The 16435-nt window shown below is 37.4% G+C and overlaps 1 protein-coding gene across 8 annotated transcripts in view; it reads right to left on the bottom strand.

Moving 5' to 3' along the window:
* The window catches only part of CTBP1 (C-terminal binding protein 1), a 248851-nt gene that overhangs the window by 202608 nt on the left and 29808 nt on the right, over positions 1-16435 (bottom strand). Inside the window, exon 1 of one of the 8 annotated variants that reach the window (XM_075092092.1) lies at positions 316-363. The exons of the other annotated variants lie outside the window; for them this stretch is intronic. The gene's annotated coding sequence lies outside the window, so the exon portion shown is untranslated. Of the gene's footprint in view, positions 1-315; positions 364-16435 lie in introns of those variants that run through there. 8 annotated transcript variants of the gene reach the window in all.

Genomic DNA, 16435 nt, shown 5'->3' with positions numbered 1-16435 from the left:
AACCTTATCCATATTAAGCAAATACAGTTCTTGACCACATTTCTAGTTTGCCCATATTACCGCCCCGTGACAGCAACATGCCATCAGCAGTATCACAATAAGCTTTTCATACTGTTTACAAACCTTAGAATATAAACTTTTTTCATGCGAAAAGCTAACATCTCGTATTTTCAAAATGCGCAGTACTACAGCAGTGCACTGGGTACACCCAACATCCTTCAGGTAAGGCATTTTTAAGACACATAGGTGTAAATTAATCTTGTAATACTTTGAGTTAATTAGAATACACGACAGGCTTAAAGAATGGAAGCTCACCTGTTTAACCAAGTAACTGCTGCAGGTATTATAATTTTCCCTCAATTCCTAGGAAAAAGATTTAAAAAACACTTTGCATGATCAGACTTCCAGAGACTGTGTTTACACTCTGGTTGAAAAAAGAAAATACCAAGGATAAAGCCTTGCTACTACAGCTCCTACTCCTAAGACTACAGCAACTCTTTACAGTCAGAATAAAAGATACCTGGTCTGGGTGAACTATTGCTTACTTAGGTGTCCTGGTGAAACTATATTTTTCAGCAGCACATAAATTACAAATGTACTTTTGAAAAATTGTACACAGCATATATAAGTTACATGTGTGGGTTTTTTAAAAAAATGCAGTCCAAATGCTGGACCATTCCTTTCTCCCAGTTTAATGAGAGAAGACAATTGCCACCACCTAAAAACAGTAAAATGGTCAATATAACATGCATTTACTCTGCATTTCCCAGGAATGAACTTTAAAAAAGATACTGAACTGTGCAAGTTACAGATTATAAATAACATTTAGCAATAGCTTTTCTACATTTCTTTGACAATTCTGGTATCAGTAGAATTATACATCTGGTACATAAAACTTTTCAAAGTTCATGAGGTCAGAAAAGCTAAATTTATTTAACAAGCAGGTATAGCTACATTAAGAATTAAAAAATTTTTTTTTTCCAAGTGTAACACTAGATATTGCCAAAATGTCTCCCCTCCTTACTAAGCAATAAAAACTTAGCAATTAGACAAGACACCAAACAAGCGTTAAGCTCCATTTACTTTAAAAGAATTACCCTTTGGTTTAGCTTCAGCCACCTTTGTCAAACTTTGCACCTTTACCTACAGTCCTACCCACTGTAGGATGGTTTGGGTTGGAAGGGACCTTTACAGGTCACAGGATCACAGAATGGTAGGGGTCAGAAGGGACCTCTGGAGATCATCTTGTCCAACCCTCCTGCTTGAGCATCATCTGCTTCCAGTACAACTGCCATGGGTAAGGACATCTTCCACTAGATCAGGTTGCTCAAAGCCCCATCCAACCTGGCCTTGAACACTTCCAATGATGGGGAATCCATGGATGCACATCCACAACAATGTTACATTTTACAGATCAAAAATCAGCTTGCAAGTGCTGTAAATTGTAGCTATAAAAAAAAAGCTATTAGAATAGCTACTTGGCAAAACAGAAGATACTACTGAACTCCACTAAAATACCCAGAAGCATAATTACCAGATTATTTCCTGCTGTGGCTCCCTCACTACTGGGCTCCTGGAAACAGCTATCTAGCCTCAAAGGCATCACCAACCATCTTCCAGTAATCACAACTCTCATACTCGACTAGAGGAATTGTTTAATTGGTAATTCTTTTCCCCATATTTGGGTGTCAATCTACATCTCCTGACATGACATTTCATTAAGAAATTTCCAGCCAACTACACTCCCATCTCAATCACAGTAATACAGAGCATTTTTACACCTTGCTAAATTCTATAAGCAATCTTCATCACAATTACAGGAATTGCTTATGTAGAAGATTAATGCTAGTGGCTAGGATATAGCATCCTTTAACACAATTAAGTGTGAGGAAACAAAGAATTAAAAGTACAATTAGATAGTCTCATGCATCTGAGTGACTGACAACTGCATGATATATTATAACCAACACTGGCATACACTACTCATTTTCCAAATGTATTACATTTGTCTATATTCAGCTTTTAAGCTCATCCACTTTGCCTTCCCACTACTGAATAAAAGAAAGAGGAGAGAACTAGAGTCACTACAGGCTGCTTCACTATGGAGTTCTGCAAAATTTGCTTTTCAGAGATATGGGGGGTATAGATTTTAAACTGCATTCTCCCTCTTCTGTTCACAGAAGCCTCTCTCAAGAGAAAGGACCGTAAAAATCTGGGAATTGTATTCTTTAACTCTACATTCAAAAGTTCGCAGAGGTCACAGAGCAGCAGCTTGCTTGGTTTTTGAGGTGCACTTCAATGCAAAACTACTTTACCTTTACTGTAAAACAACTTTGAAATTTGGAGAAGGGGACAAAAAGGCAATTAAGTTTTCACACACTAAAATCATTAGCTAGGTGTTAGAAATCTTAGAAAGCTTCTTCATGCTCACATCAGGATGCAAGATCCCTACATCATGTATACCAAAATGCTGGCATGGTGAGTCAGTCCAAATGCAATGAACTGTTTTGTTTTATTCCAAAAAGGTTTTAGTGCAACTACATTCATCATACTATCTCAGTATCTTTCTGCAATATAACTGATATAACTATAAATTTTCACAGTTTATTCTCTCTCATGCCTGGGAAGAGACAACTGTATGTGCAGCCTGCTATCTTTAGTTTACTTACTTGAACATATATGCTGGTTTGTATCTTGTTACAGAAGAAAGATCAAGCAAGAAGTGCACTTGGCAGCTGGTCTGGAAAGTGATAAGACCATAATGCTCTTTAATGGAAATTCACTTCGGTCCTACGCTACACTAGGAAATAAAATTTCCAGCCCATATTAACTTGAAGGTTAGCTCTTCTTGATTAATTAGAATGATCCTGCTACTGAAGAGGGCAGTTTTTATCTAACAGTTTTAAACTATCTCAAGTTCATAACATTTTACATCTCAAAGATGAGGCCAAAACCCTGAATCTAATATTCTCTCACAGACTAAGTAGAGACTTTTCTAAATGATATAAAATGACTGAAAGCTAGCAAAGCAGTTTGCATTTCTCAAGAAATGTGTTCCCTAATTCTGGATGAAAGCCGAGGATATGAGACAAGAGAAGCAGCACTGCATATAATATCCAGCACCAAAGTTGCCAGTTCACATCCTCAAACCTTTTAACCAGTTATCAGGCAGATGACTAACTCAAGCAAGATTTACCCCTCATAGGACTCCTCATAGAAGAGACCATAGAATCATAGAATGATTTGGGTTGGAAGTGACCCTAAAGACCATCTAGTTCTAACCCCGCTACCATGGGCAGGGACACCTTCCAGTAGACCGGGTTGCTCAAAGGCCGATCCAACCTGGCCTTGAACACTTCCAGGGATGGGTCGTCCCCAACTTCTCTAGGCAACCTGTTCCAGTGCCTCGCCGCCCTCACAGTGAAGAATTTCTTCCTTTTATCTAATCTAAATCTACCCTTTCAGTTTAAACTGTTACTCCTTGTCCTATCACTATATGCTCTTGTAAAAAGTCCCTCCCCAGATTTCTGGTAGGCCCCCTTCAGGTACTAAAGTGCTGCTATAAGGTCTCTCTAGAGCCATCTCTTTCCAGGCTGCACAACCCCAACTCTCAGTGCCTGTCTTCATAGGAAAGGTGTTCCGGCCCTCTGATCGTCTTTGTGTCCCTCTTCTGGACTCACTCCAACAGCTCCATGTCCTTCTTATGCTGGGGGCCGCAGGACTGGACGCAGCACTCCAGGTGGCATCTTCCTGAGAGCAGAGTAGAGGGGAAGAATCGCCTCCCTCAACCTGCTGGTCACACTTATTTAGATACAGCCCAGGATACAGTTGGCTTTCTTGGCCCTGCCAGGTCATGTTGAGTTTCTCATCCACCAACATCCCCAAGTTCTTCTCCTCAGGGCTGCTCTCAATCCATTCTCTGCCCAGCCAGATGTGGTGGTGGCATACTGTGTCACTATATACTGAATATGCTTCTTCAAAAAACTCTTTAACCATTTTAGTGTATTGATCTGCTGTCAGAGAGGGGCATGACATTTCTTGCCTATGAGAATTCCACGTTGCCATTGAGAACAAGAGGAGCCATCCACTCACCACCCATCAGCAGGTCCCTTAGCAGTACCCTATGCTGCTTTCCAAGGCACATTCTGCCATAATGCTGACTTTTAAAAAGGTCTAGACAAAAATTTACATCTATTAGATTAAATTCCCATTGATTTCTGGTGTATTATGAGCTCCCCCAGTAATGTCAAATAAATGATAGCTGACTGGAATCAAAGTACCTGGAGAAAAAAAAATAGTTTTGCAGGACTGCATCCAGAAGGAAAACCACAGATTTCTTCCATGAAAGACTCACTGTGCTACTTTTGATTATCAGTAGTCCAAGTTGTTCATAACTCTTCTGCAGGCCAATGACTCCAAAAATACTGTTCATAAAGGGTGTTTGTCAGATGATCTGCAGGGATCACTGTGCAAAAAAACTGGTCTTGGAATCTGCTTTCACAGCTGAGGAATCCTAGTGTTTCACATTTTCCTTGTTTTCAGAGCTTCACAATACTTGCTGTCCTCTCTTCTCCTCACTACAACTTCCTCACCTCCTCCTCAAGATGACTCCTGAACTCTCCGCATGCTATTGCCTACTCCTCTTCTTCATGGTTTTTAGCTGCATTACTGGGAAAACAAAGCTCCTAAGCCCAGCAGACTGGTTGTACTATCAACTCTGTTCTCTGTATGGAGAGGCAAGAACTGAGTGAAACTCTGGTTCTCCTTTTAAATACAGGAGCCTGTATGGAAGAGATTCAGAACTGGTTGCCTCTTCTTCCTTTTGATAGCATTAGCATCCCCACTAAAATACCCTGAACAGTTTCAAAGCTTAATATTGAACCTAAATAGCCAGATGATATCATCCTGTCTTCAGAAAACAAAGGAGGCAAAAACCAAAAGCGGCTTTTCTAAATACCAAATTCAAAACAAACTTCAGAGGAGACAATCCCAATGCTCCTTGTAAAACAAACAGTGGGAGATGCTAGTATTACACTCTTACTGAGGAACAAGGTATTTTCCTCTCTAGTCTGCACAGTAATTACTTGTAATGCTCTACAGGAAGGAGGAGATCATTACTTTCGAACTCTGAAAATACATCCTATATTGCATGAAGTACTGACCCATTCTATGTGGGGAATAATATCTGCCATCCCTTTACAGAGATCTCTGAGCTGCCTAACCCCAACTCTCATGAACGGTCATTTGGGCCAAAATAGTCTGAGCAACTCAAATTCATAAGAGATCAACAGCCACCAGACCAGGCATGAAGAGCATTGGAACAGGGATCCATGGCTGAAGAGAGGTTGCAGCAACATTACTAAACCGTATCTGGAAAACTGTTAGAACTGCAGCAATGCCAAAAAAAAATCCTGTAAGAGATCTCCTGACTCAAAAAAGAATTTTAAATAAAACATAAAAACATCAGAATAGAGGCTTAGCCCTCAAAGCCTTTCACTGAAATATTCTGCTTTTACCTGCTAGAAGCAAGAAGTTAAATAACTGTCAATAAATCCTACAGTGTCAAGAGTAGCAATACCACCAAAACTTGACTTTTCTAATGGGTATAGTTTTCAAAACTGTTTAGCACTACTTTAGCAAGCCCATGCAATTTTATGAAATAATAATTTCATAAAATAAGACATTTCTCACCATTGATATTGTTAAGCTTCTGGTTTCATTCCCATTTTCAGTATAACTGCTCACATGCCTCTGTCACTGTTCATTCACCTGATCACAGCTTTATCTGTATTTTGATCAAATACTATTTTTCACTGAGACAACAAACAAAGCAAGTAGCCAACAAAATAAATCTTTGGTTTTTTAAACCCTCTTAAAACAAATAGACTTAAACCAAAAGCAAACAGTGGTCTACAACACGACCGCAGGATTCTCATATGTAAAGAACAAAGAATGCAGAGTACATCTTATCATCTCATGATAAACACTAGGATCTTTATGTTTTAATTTATTGTACATAAAATAATTTTAAGCCAGGTAAAACTATTTAACTTAATAGTTATGAAATCGGCATATATGGAAAAACATAGGAACTGGGGCACCAATTTCTACCAAGGAGAGGTAAATGTTAAACTTGCTTTGAGTGCTGGTATTATTTCTTGGGAAGTAGTTCAAAGACTGCCCACAAAAGATAAAGACCCTGCAACCTTTTCCTGAATATTTTCAGCATAATTGAAGAACAGCACTTCCTACACATAATTAGATTTAAAAATATAGATAACTTTTGGTTGAATAAATAACATCAGGAGTTCAACACTCGAAGACAAGTATATTTGCAATTATATTACAGTTCAAAACATTAAAAACCGTCCTCCAAAAAAATCAAGTCTTAAAATAGACCAGAAGTACAACATGTGCTTCTGTTTTATCTGAGTGTTGCATATCTGGATTGAGATTGTTAGCTTCTCTGTGTCAAGATCTAGCTGAAAATTATCTGTTTAAAGGGAGTAAAATGTCAAATTCTGAATTATCTGACAATTCTACAACAGATGGCCTAAAATATTAGTGAATCAGTTGTTGCTGGCGTTGGGTCAGTTCTTTACTTGTTAATTAAGGACCTAATTTTGAACTATTATTTTGCTATAAAATGCCCATCGGGCAAAAAAGAACTAGAAAATGGATGGCTAAAGATTTTATAAAGCTTGCTTTCCATTTGCGCAAGAATTTCCATTCTGGCTGATTAATGAAAATCCAGGTTGGAAAAAACCCCTCTGCTCCCAGTTGTTTTAATAAGATCCAGATCTTGCCTTCAGTAAATATTGGCAGTATGCAAGTGCAGAAATGCTCAACCCCATCCATTTCACCCCCCTATGCAGACACACTTTACGGTTTAAGATCCTCATATATAGGTCTCTGCCTTTTTCTTCCAGAGAGCGCGCTCTGGGTTTGGGACGCAAGTCCGAGTTGGGGTGACAAGAGGCAGCTAATTCTGCTTTGCATACAAGATATCCAGAGTCAGTCTTTCTCCACCACACACTGGAGCTTGTTGGGAGTTCACTCACCATTTCTATCAGAAAGCTGCCCATCCCCCAGCATGCCAGCACAGGATCTCCATCTCCTCTTCCCTATTGCAGCCCAACACAGAACACCTGATCTTCTCTAACCGCACCAAGCCTACCACAAGTTGCCCCTCCTCTAGGCCACCCAGAAAAAGGTCTGTGTCACACTTTCCCATCAGCAGCGTAGTCCCCTGCCCTGACTTGGGAACTGTCCCAACAGGGACCTGAAGGATTGCCACACCACAGCCTTCAAAAATATGTAACCCTTAAATGGGCTACACATGAACAGGTATTGCACTGGAAGGAACTAAGGGGACATGAAATGGCTGCAAGAGATAAATTCAGTACTGCCAGATAAAAGTGATTACATCCAAGATCATTCGAAGTTATACCCAAGTTATCCCATAACTGAGGAAAATCAACGGACAAGAAGTAGCTACACAACAACAACAAAAACACAACCCACCCTCTCTTACCCCACATCCTCAGTATTTTCTTCCCATTGCCACGTCCTCTGGTGCAAATGCATTCCCCCAGACCACTTCTCTAAACTAGCCCTCATTCGCCTCTTCACCGCCAGTCACCACTGGGAGAAATTCCTCAACAACCTGAGGCTATGGTTTGCTCCCTGAAGCATCAGTTTGTTATCTGATGCTTTGAAATCAATCTGCAAGTATGCATACGGGTTAGCAACTATATGATTGGGTATTTATGAACTCTAAAAATAAAGTATTTTAGAAAGGAAGACAAAATTACAACTAAATAAACTTTCACTTTCCGTTAGATGCACATCCCATGAAAAAAATACAACTAGGCAGTAATCAACCTAGATGACATATCTTTAAATGCAAGATACAATTACTTTTTTTTTTAATACAAAGAGATTAAAGTTTAAATGGGTACGAGATTTTGAAGTATTAACTTTGCAACAATAGGTTTAATAATAGCCAGAAGATGCATTTGAAGGAAATGGAAATATTAGTCTCAGAAATCTACTAACTTTTATGATTCGTCTACTCTACAACAACCACAGACCCAAACACCACTCAAATACTGGGGAGCACTGCTTTACTTTTAAGTATTAGGAATATCTTTGACTTCTGTCAAAGCAAACATAGCAACCTCAGACCTTTTAAACTAAGCCTAGAAAAGTCTTTAACTTCATTTAGAAGTCACATTTTCTGGCAGTTTAAAAAAAAATAGGAAGTAATATCATCTTTTTAAATGTGTCCTTTTAAAATAAATCCTTTGACACGTTTAATTTTTATTTCTAGCAATGTACAAGGAGTTATCTGATGTTATATTATAAGCTATCTATGCAATTCTAGAAGTTATATTGGTCAGGCTTGATAATGGATAAAATCACCACTTCTTCAGTTTTATTTTTGACATTAGACTGCCATTTGTAGCTGGCTCTTTTTGCCCCAGCGTGTTAAGCTGGGGAAGTGCATGGCGGAAACACAACGGGTTCAGAAAGCTGCAAAGCATCTGCCACTGTTCCGAAAGCGAATCACTCGTTTCCACTCTAGTTCTTAATATTCTATTGCTTATTAAAAATATCAAATTTGACAACGTAGAAACAAGCAGAAAATTAAGAATCAATAAAACATCCTATAATCCTGAAAACAAATGGGTGTCTATAGATCCAGCGTGCAATTTTTGCTTGCAGGAATTAGGATACTTTTTACTGCATATCCTAAGGACTGAAATAGCTATGGCATAAATTAATAATAGTGAGTCTATAAAGGTTGAATTGATACTGACATCTTGGATATTATTACTGTAAATGACAGATTAATGGACAAAGGCATGAGATCCCAAAAGTCATCCTAGATATTTAATTACTAGGAAGTAACCAATAATCATATTAATTAGCACAGTTCAAAATCCCATAGAGCAGTAAATGATTTCAAAGGAAATTTTGGCTATAACAATGACAAGTTAAGTAATAACTCACACCGATGCCAGCACAGAATAAATGGTTTAATGATCCCCATAGAAAGTTTTATTTTACTGAGATCAATATCTGACCCCTATTATACACTAAAAGCCATGCCTAAAACCAATTATAAGAACTATTGTTGGGAATCTCAATTACAAAGAAACTTCCTTCTCGATTGTCATTCCATCAAAATTAAATAGATAATATTAAACTAAATGCATCTTTTCAGCATCTCAAGAGCAACAGCAACGATTGATACTTTAACATTTTATTAAAAAAAAATTAAGCGCAAGTCTTTGGTACTCAATTCCTGGGTGATTAAAAAACCAAAGCATTTTGCAGCAGTATTTACTTCCATATGCAACATATTATCATAGCTAAGTGAACATGAATAGCAATAGTGATTTAATATCGCATGTGAAAATTAAAGAAAATGCTGTGAACTTAAGATTTTACATTATGAAAAGGCTATTTTCAAAAAATAATCCCTTTCAAACTTGACTTCCATCAAATGTAACAAATACTTTATGCAAAACAAAGGGATTTGTGATGAAGGAAAACTTTTTAAACTAATGCTATACGCTATCTTCCACCTTTATGTAACATTTTTAGAAGTAATATTCTTTGTACCTGAGCCTTGCAGAAACAGAAGTTATTATCTGAAGATAATGGAAGATTGGAATAGATAATTATCTCTTAACTGTAAAAAATTATGCCCACATGCCAAAATTTATAATTTTTAAACAATAAATTACTTTTTTAAATCCTACTTGCCAATAAAACTAGATAAGATGCATATAATAAAGGTAATACATACAAAGTGAAAAAAGGTTAATATTTAATTGCACTATAAAATATTCCTATTCCAATTTTGCACATTGCCTTTGCTCCGATCACATCCTGCTTGTGCACACATCCTGCCTGTGGATGATACCAGGCAGTAACAAGGATAATTGTCACATGTCAACCAAACATCTCTTTAAAAAAAGCAGTTAAACTGAAAAAGTATGACCTGAATGATGGACTATTCAATTAAAATTTGAGAAGTCATGGAAAAGATTCTCAACTGTCTCACCCTACCTTATGTTTGCCATGATCTAAAAAGCAGGCTGAAAATACTTACTACTGATCAGCTGTTAATGTGTTAATCTAATATAACCTAGTCTTATATTTTTTTTTAATAAATATATATGTGCATAAAGGGTCTAAATCTTCAAATATCTTAATTAGAAATTTCTTACTGGGTTTATGCAATATGCACGTTTAGAACTTACTCATTATTTAAACCCAGAGGCATTCTGATTCTGACATTCAACTGCTTGATTCATATTTTCATTCAAACATATTATTGCTTCTAGATTTATACCTGCTACCCTAAGATGGGACAGAAAATAAAGTATCTAAAAAGAAAAGCAAGGAACTTATATGCCTGCTTTTCACATCAATATTCAATTTGTACTACTTTCAGTATTGTCTCCCTTCTGTGAGCAATTCCCTTAAAAGCCTAATTTTTCAACAAAGTTTATTTTCAGGAACAGAAATATAGCTTCCAGAAATTATTTAAAGAACAATTATTAATGTCTTCAGTACTAGGCAGTGTAGTTATAAACTAGACATTAACCTGTAAATATACCTGGACAACCATGATGGAAATACGTGAACATTTGAGGTACCACGTCCTATAACAGAAAGACTTAAGTAACGAATACAGAATTAATAGGGAAGTTTTCCAGCTCCATTGCAAAACTGAAATTTAAACCAAAGGCAAACTTACAATGAATTTCAGAAAAGGACTTTCCTATGGTAAGATTGTTAATTGCTTTCAAGAAAATATATTGTATATTGTATTCTAAATAAACACACGTATCAGAAAGTAGAAAGGCTTTCCTATGGCTACAAACTAGCAGCCTCCCCTCCTCCACAGACTACATTGGTTTTTTGTTTAATTCTCAAACATATAATAACGAATGTACAAGAAAGCACCCTTCATGTGTTCAAAACCTAATATCAGCTCAGCAATCAATGTATCTGAAGCAGTCTTATTACAATCCTTACAACAAAAATTATGCCTAACAATCAGAAGCAGAGTAACTTCATTGCTCTGAGGTTGCACTTGAGACAACCAGGGAGGCACCCTAAGAATTAATTAGGAGACAAGCATAAGGAAAAATGGCTCAAAAACCCTGCTCTGTGACACACTGTCTTCTTTACAAGAAATCAGAACCAAGGTTTTAGCTATTAAACAGTTGCCCATTTATTGCTACAGGCAAGCAGAAGCACTGCTGGTTGACCAGAAGCTGCACGACTCCTAGTGCACAGCCCAGACTAACATAACTTAACACAACCTACAATTTGCTTAGGCAATGTCTCGAATTACGCTGACGATGCCCTCATCGTTCTGGCAAACACTGTGAAAACTCTGGGAAACGGTCAAAATAATTTGCTTTTATGTCATAAAAAACCTGTGGAGTTTTATATACCCAAAGTGAACTCTATTACTTCAGATCTGCTGTATCTTAGAGCCATAGAGGCATGGACAAGCTTCAGAATTCTTAATTTTTACATTATGGCAAGACTTATATGGTCTTCATGTCTCAGACTGTAGTTGGAGCTGTACAAATGTCACTGAAGTCTGTTAGGCTAATCCTCTGGGAATGTCTCCATGGAATTCAGAACTCTATTGTCATGGAGCAACTTTTATTTCAAAGCACACTCTGATGATCTGCTGTTCCCATAGATCTACCAAGGGAACCTTTTTTACACCTTTTATTTTTCCCTGAAAACTGTATGAAAGCTACCTTAATTGTTCTTAGATGCTCGAATAATCAGGACATTAGATACAGAATATGGGCAAACCTATTGAAATACAGACAAAAGTAGACAGCAAGACAACATTTTAAGTGTGTTGACCCATTTACTACTGATAGGACAACAAATACATTTCAATATAGCTTTACTATGTATAAAATGCAATCTTTTGGTGTATGAACAGTAGATGCATGAAATTTTAAAAAGTCTGTAAGCAGTGGAATCATCACTGTTACACTAGTAGTCCTAGAGCCTATACCTCAGTAAGACTGATGAAAAAAAAAGGTTCAGTAGAAAATATACTGGGACAATCAGAAAACTGAGAAATATTCTTGAGAGGGGAAAAAAAGCAGCTCAGCTGTCTAGCTAATCAAAGGGAAGGTTATGGTTTGGCTTGTTCAGAGTTGACTGGGTCAGGGTTTTTCTAAGTATGACAGATTTCCTCCCAGCATCTGCCACCTCATCAATACGCACGCCTTATGTACCTACATCACACTCCTTGCAAGACGTTAACGAAGAGGTAAGATCTGCCTGTTTCTGGAACCATAATACACAGAAGCATAAGGCATGTTCCTATGTTTTTAGCAGATAAGTGCTTTAATAACTATACTCAAGTAATATTTCTTTGAAAATTTGTGTAACATCTCCTGCCAACCTGCTCCCAAAAACTTAAGGAATCACTTGATGCTAGCTATGCTGGAGCCTTGCCGCAGCACTGTGCAAGTGAGGCAGATGAGGTCTCCACAGGACTGAACAAAGCCAAATTCCAGCAAAGTGAGGGGGTAAAAAAACTAGCGTTCACCTCAACACAGACCTCCTAGGAAGCCAGTCAAGGACAGAGCTGCTCTAGGACTAGGCAGAGAAGCCACAGATGGGCAATAGCAGCCCTCTCTGTGCAAAGCGGAGGCTTGAGAGGATGGCGCTTTGCTAGGCAATGGGGAAAAGGCACTGTTGAGAGCTCATGGGTGAAGATCAGAGGGAAGGCAGAGAAAAGGGATGCCACGGTGCTATTCTGCATATAGCAGATTTCCCGTGGTCATGCTGAAACAATCATCTTTGGTCCACATGAAGCCAGTAACACTTTGCCTCCCCAGGAACATCCTGCCATAACAAGGCCAAACAGCAGCCTCATAAACCCAAAGTGCAAATGTGAACAGGTCACCGGGCAAACTGCAGATTTTCCCAGAAACATCACAAAGACTGGTTTTGTTGGGATCCAAAATTGTAACTGATCAAGTCTTCCAACCTTCGGGAAAGAAAAAAAAAGGGAAAAACCATCAACAAACCCACAAACCTCAAATTACTCATACTGCTTCTAGTTTTCAGTCCTAAAAATCTACATGAGACCTCACAAAGTAAAATCTCCAAGGAAAAACAACTTTCTTTATGAAAAATTACCACTGAGAGCAACTCCCCTCCTTCTACCAGCAATGAGGCAGACTTCCACTCTAGTTTGTTCAATAGAACGGATTTTCAGGTGGTCTCGCAGGCTTAAAATCGAGCACAATACCCAACACAATGAAATTCAAGTGAGTCTGCCTGCATGCCTCCAATTTAGAATAATTTACAGTCAAATTACTCTCCAACTGTTTTAAAGTTTTTAGTCTGAAGAAAACATCAGAAAGCAGGAAGAAAAAATCAGAGACATGAGCACAGGCACCTCAGAACTCCCTAGTTTTACATCATCCCGTACAAAGAGCTGAGGAATGTGACAGACGGTCTTCCTCTCATCTGTGATACCCCAGTGTTGCCTCCTAATGCATTTACTCCAGTTTGACAATAACAAGCTGAAGACAATACCTTTTTTCCCAGCCCTTGAGTCAGATGCTAAAGTCCCTAAAGAGACTACTGCAAATTAAAATAAAATCAGCCCCTTTGTAAAGGCCAAAGATTTCAAATATATAATAAAAAATACAAACATTTTATCAGTGCCTATATACTAGGATTGATTTAAGCTCATTTGAACACAGCAAAGTCAAACATGAAGTTTTTACTTTTCCTTTAAATGCATTTACATAAGAGCGGCAAAGATTTTATTCAGATATAATTATTCCTAGAGAGATATTGGGAACTATTTTTTTAAAGATGGTGAAACTTTGAACTGCAGATGCCTATATACGATACATTAAGAAACTGTTAAAGAAACATTTATATTCAAACATTAGTCTGATAATACATTGTCAACAAGGGAAACTGAATCTGCAAGTCATGAAAAACTTGCAAGCCACCAGTTTAAAATCTCAGCTTGCCATTTCTGCAATGATTAGAACTTTGCTCTCTCACAGCATAAATCCTCTCGGTGTACAAAAAAAAAAAAAAGATGAGAAAAGCAGTAAAAAAGGCCTTTACTGTTTGCTATCGATCCTCTTACAGTTGTTCCAAAGAACAGTGTTTCTTCCTGAAGATAAAATATATACTGTCTTCTCTCCTATTGACAGCCATACTAACTCACCTGTCTTCTATTGACAAATGCAGCACAGACGTGCGCCTGCTAGAGCAGTTTTTTCCAGGAAAATGCCTCAGGAATGTATTTGTAATATTTTCGGTGATTTTTTTCCTCCCTTTCTGAAAAAAGTTTACTACACGTCGCTTTTACCTTTTGTTATATCTTCCTACCCATCTGTCCTGTTCCTCTCAGCTACAAACAACTGAAAGCATCAGCTGTAACTGCGAAGCACTGAAAAATGGTATTTTCTTCATTACTTCCTATCAGAAACTACAGTGTAATAATGCTGAATATTGTTCACAACTGCATCACACTCCAGAAATGCCTGTAGTACTTCCTTTTTGGCAAAGTAAACTGTATCTCTACATGGACAGACGCATTTTCCTTAATCCAAAAAAAATCCCAGCTATAACAGCTACTGATTCAAGCATTTCTAGCGCATATTTGTGTCATCCTTGTCCAAATCTAATTTAGATTTGGTGTGTGCAGCAAGAAAACAAAACATTGCACGGCTAGTCTAAAACTAAGGGCGTTAAAAGCAATATCTCACTCCTGTGACCTGTTCAATCAACCCTAATTAAATTACTTTGTAAGGATGGATTACTCTTGTGAGGAAACGCTGCAGATATTAAGTCATTACACTTGTTTGGGGAAAGTGAGATATTCATGTATTCAGGAAATTTATGGAACAGTGCAATTAGGAGAGACCTAGAAAAAACTGATTATAGCTGTGTATCAGTGATAAAAACCTTAATGGATTAATAGTGTCCGTTTCAAACAAACAGAATTTTTTATGCATGAGCACAAAAAACTCAGTTGTGGAGACATGTAGTTGTATATACACACCTAATAATCCACTACCAAATTGAAGATAAAACTAATTTAATCCACATGCTTCTGTTACAGGCATCGATTCTGTGTTTATTAGAATCATTCCAAGTATTTTTCTCTCTCTCATAGTTACAACACTAAATTATTAAATTCAAAAGAAAAAATTACCAAAGACATTTCAGATACCCCTTGCATCCAGAAATTCCACCCAAGATTACTTCAGACTTGTTCTTATTGTACAACCTGGAGACATGAAAGACCTGTTAAGTCATCTTAATAGAGAACTTGTCCCCAGGGTGTCTTCTGCAAGTGATTCATTTCGTTGACTCTGATAGTAAAAGGGTCGTAAGCAGTAGCAACAAATATGCAATATAGCACTGAATGTACATTCTGGATTTATTACAGAAAATGGAAAGTGTTGCAGCACCAAAACCTAATACAGCATTAAATACAGCATAAAACACAACAAATACCTCTATACCTTACTTTTATTATAGATTTTACAAATATTTTCAATCACAGTGGATTAAGCTATTTTACTTTCACCATAGGGTTCTGGAGGTGATACATGAGAACTACACCTTATTTCTCCACTTCAGAATGTTCTTGTTTATATATTTCATATGCAGTTTACCACAACTTAATTTAAATAGCTGTTAAATAACTGTTAATCCACACACTTTTTGTTCCTCAACCCATTATATGCTGTTATACTGCATTCAAGAAGTACAGTACTTAGAACACCTAAGTTGTTTTTCTGTATACACACCTAAAAATATCCAGGCTTTAGAAGACAGCAGGTCAGTACACATCACTGCAACATCTAATAGCAACGTGTAATAACACAACATTTGTAGAAAGCATGACATTCAGTTTTCATTGTGAAGAACATAGATTGATGTTGAAATGTTTCTTTTTTTCTAAGTTGATAGGATAAACACCCCAGGAACATTCCGTCCATGGCAGATTTTAAAAAAAAGAAGAAATTGCCAAATTAGGTATTCAATGCTGGCAAAGTGAGTGGGACTTTGCCCAAAAAAAAATCTCAGACGCATTAGAAAAATTCAGTCAAAAAAAACAAACTTAGTACTACATATTCCTTGTGAAGAATGCATCTCAGTCTCCTACAAAAATGGGGTGAAGCACTCATAAACACAGTGATGGACAAATGAAGCCATCCTTAAATGCAACTGTGGAAACATAGCATGAAAGGTCACCAAGAAGAGAATCCGCCTAATATATGTTAGTCTGAAACCTCTTCAGAGCTTTCTGAGTAAAACAAACACCAACTTTTAATGTATATTCAAGCACTGGCTTTTCCCAGACTTACTCAATTCAGTTCATTTTATT

This window comes from Phalacrocorax aristotelis, chromosome 4 (assembly GCF_949628215.1).
Source record: "Phalacrocorax aristotelis chromosome 4, bGulAri2.1, whole genome shotgun sequence".
NCBI lineage: Eukaryota > Metazoa > Chordata > Aves > Suliformes > Phalacrocoracidae > Phalacrocorax > Phalacrocorax aristotelis.
Note: the sequence above shows the minus strand (reverse complement) of the source record. Positions and strands in the feature narration are given on the sequence as shown.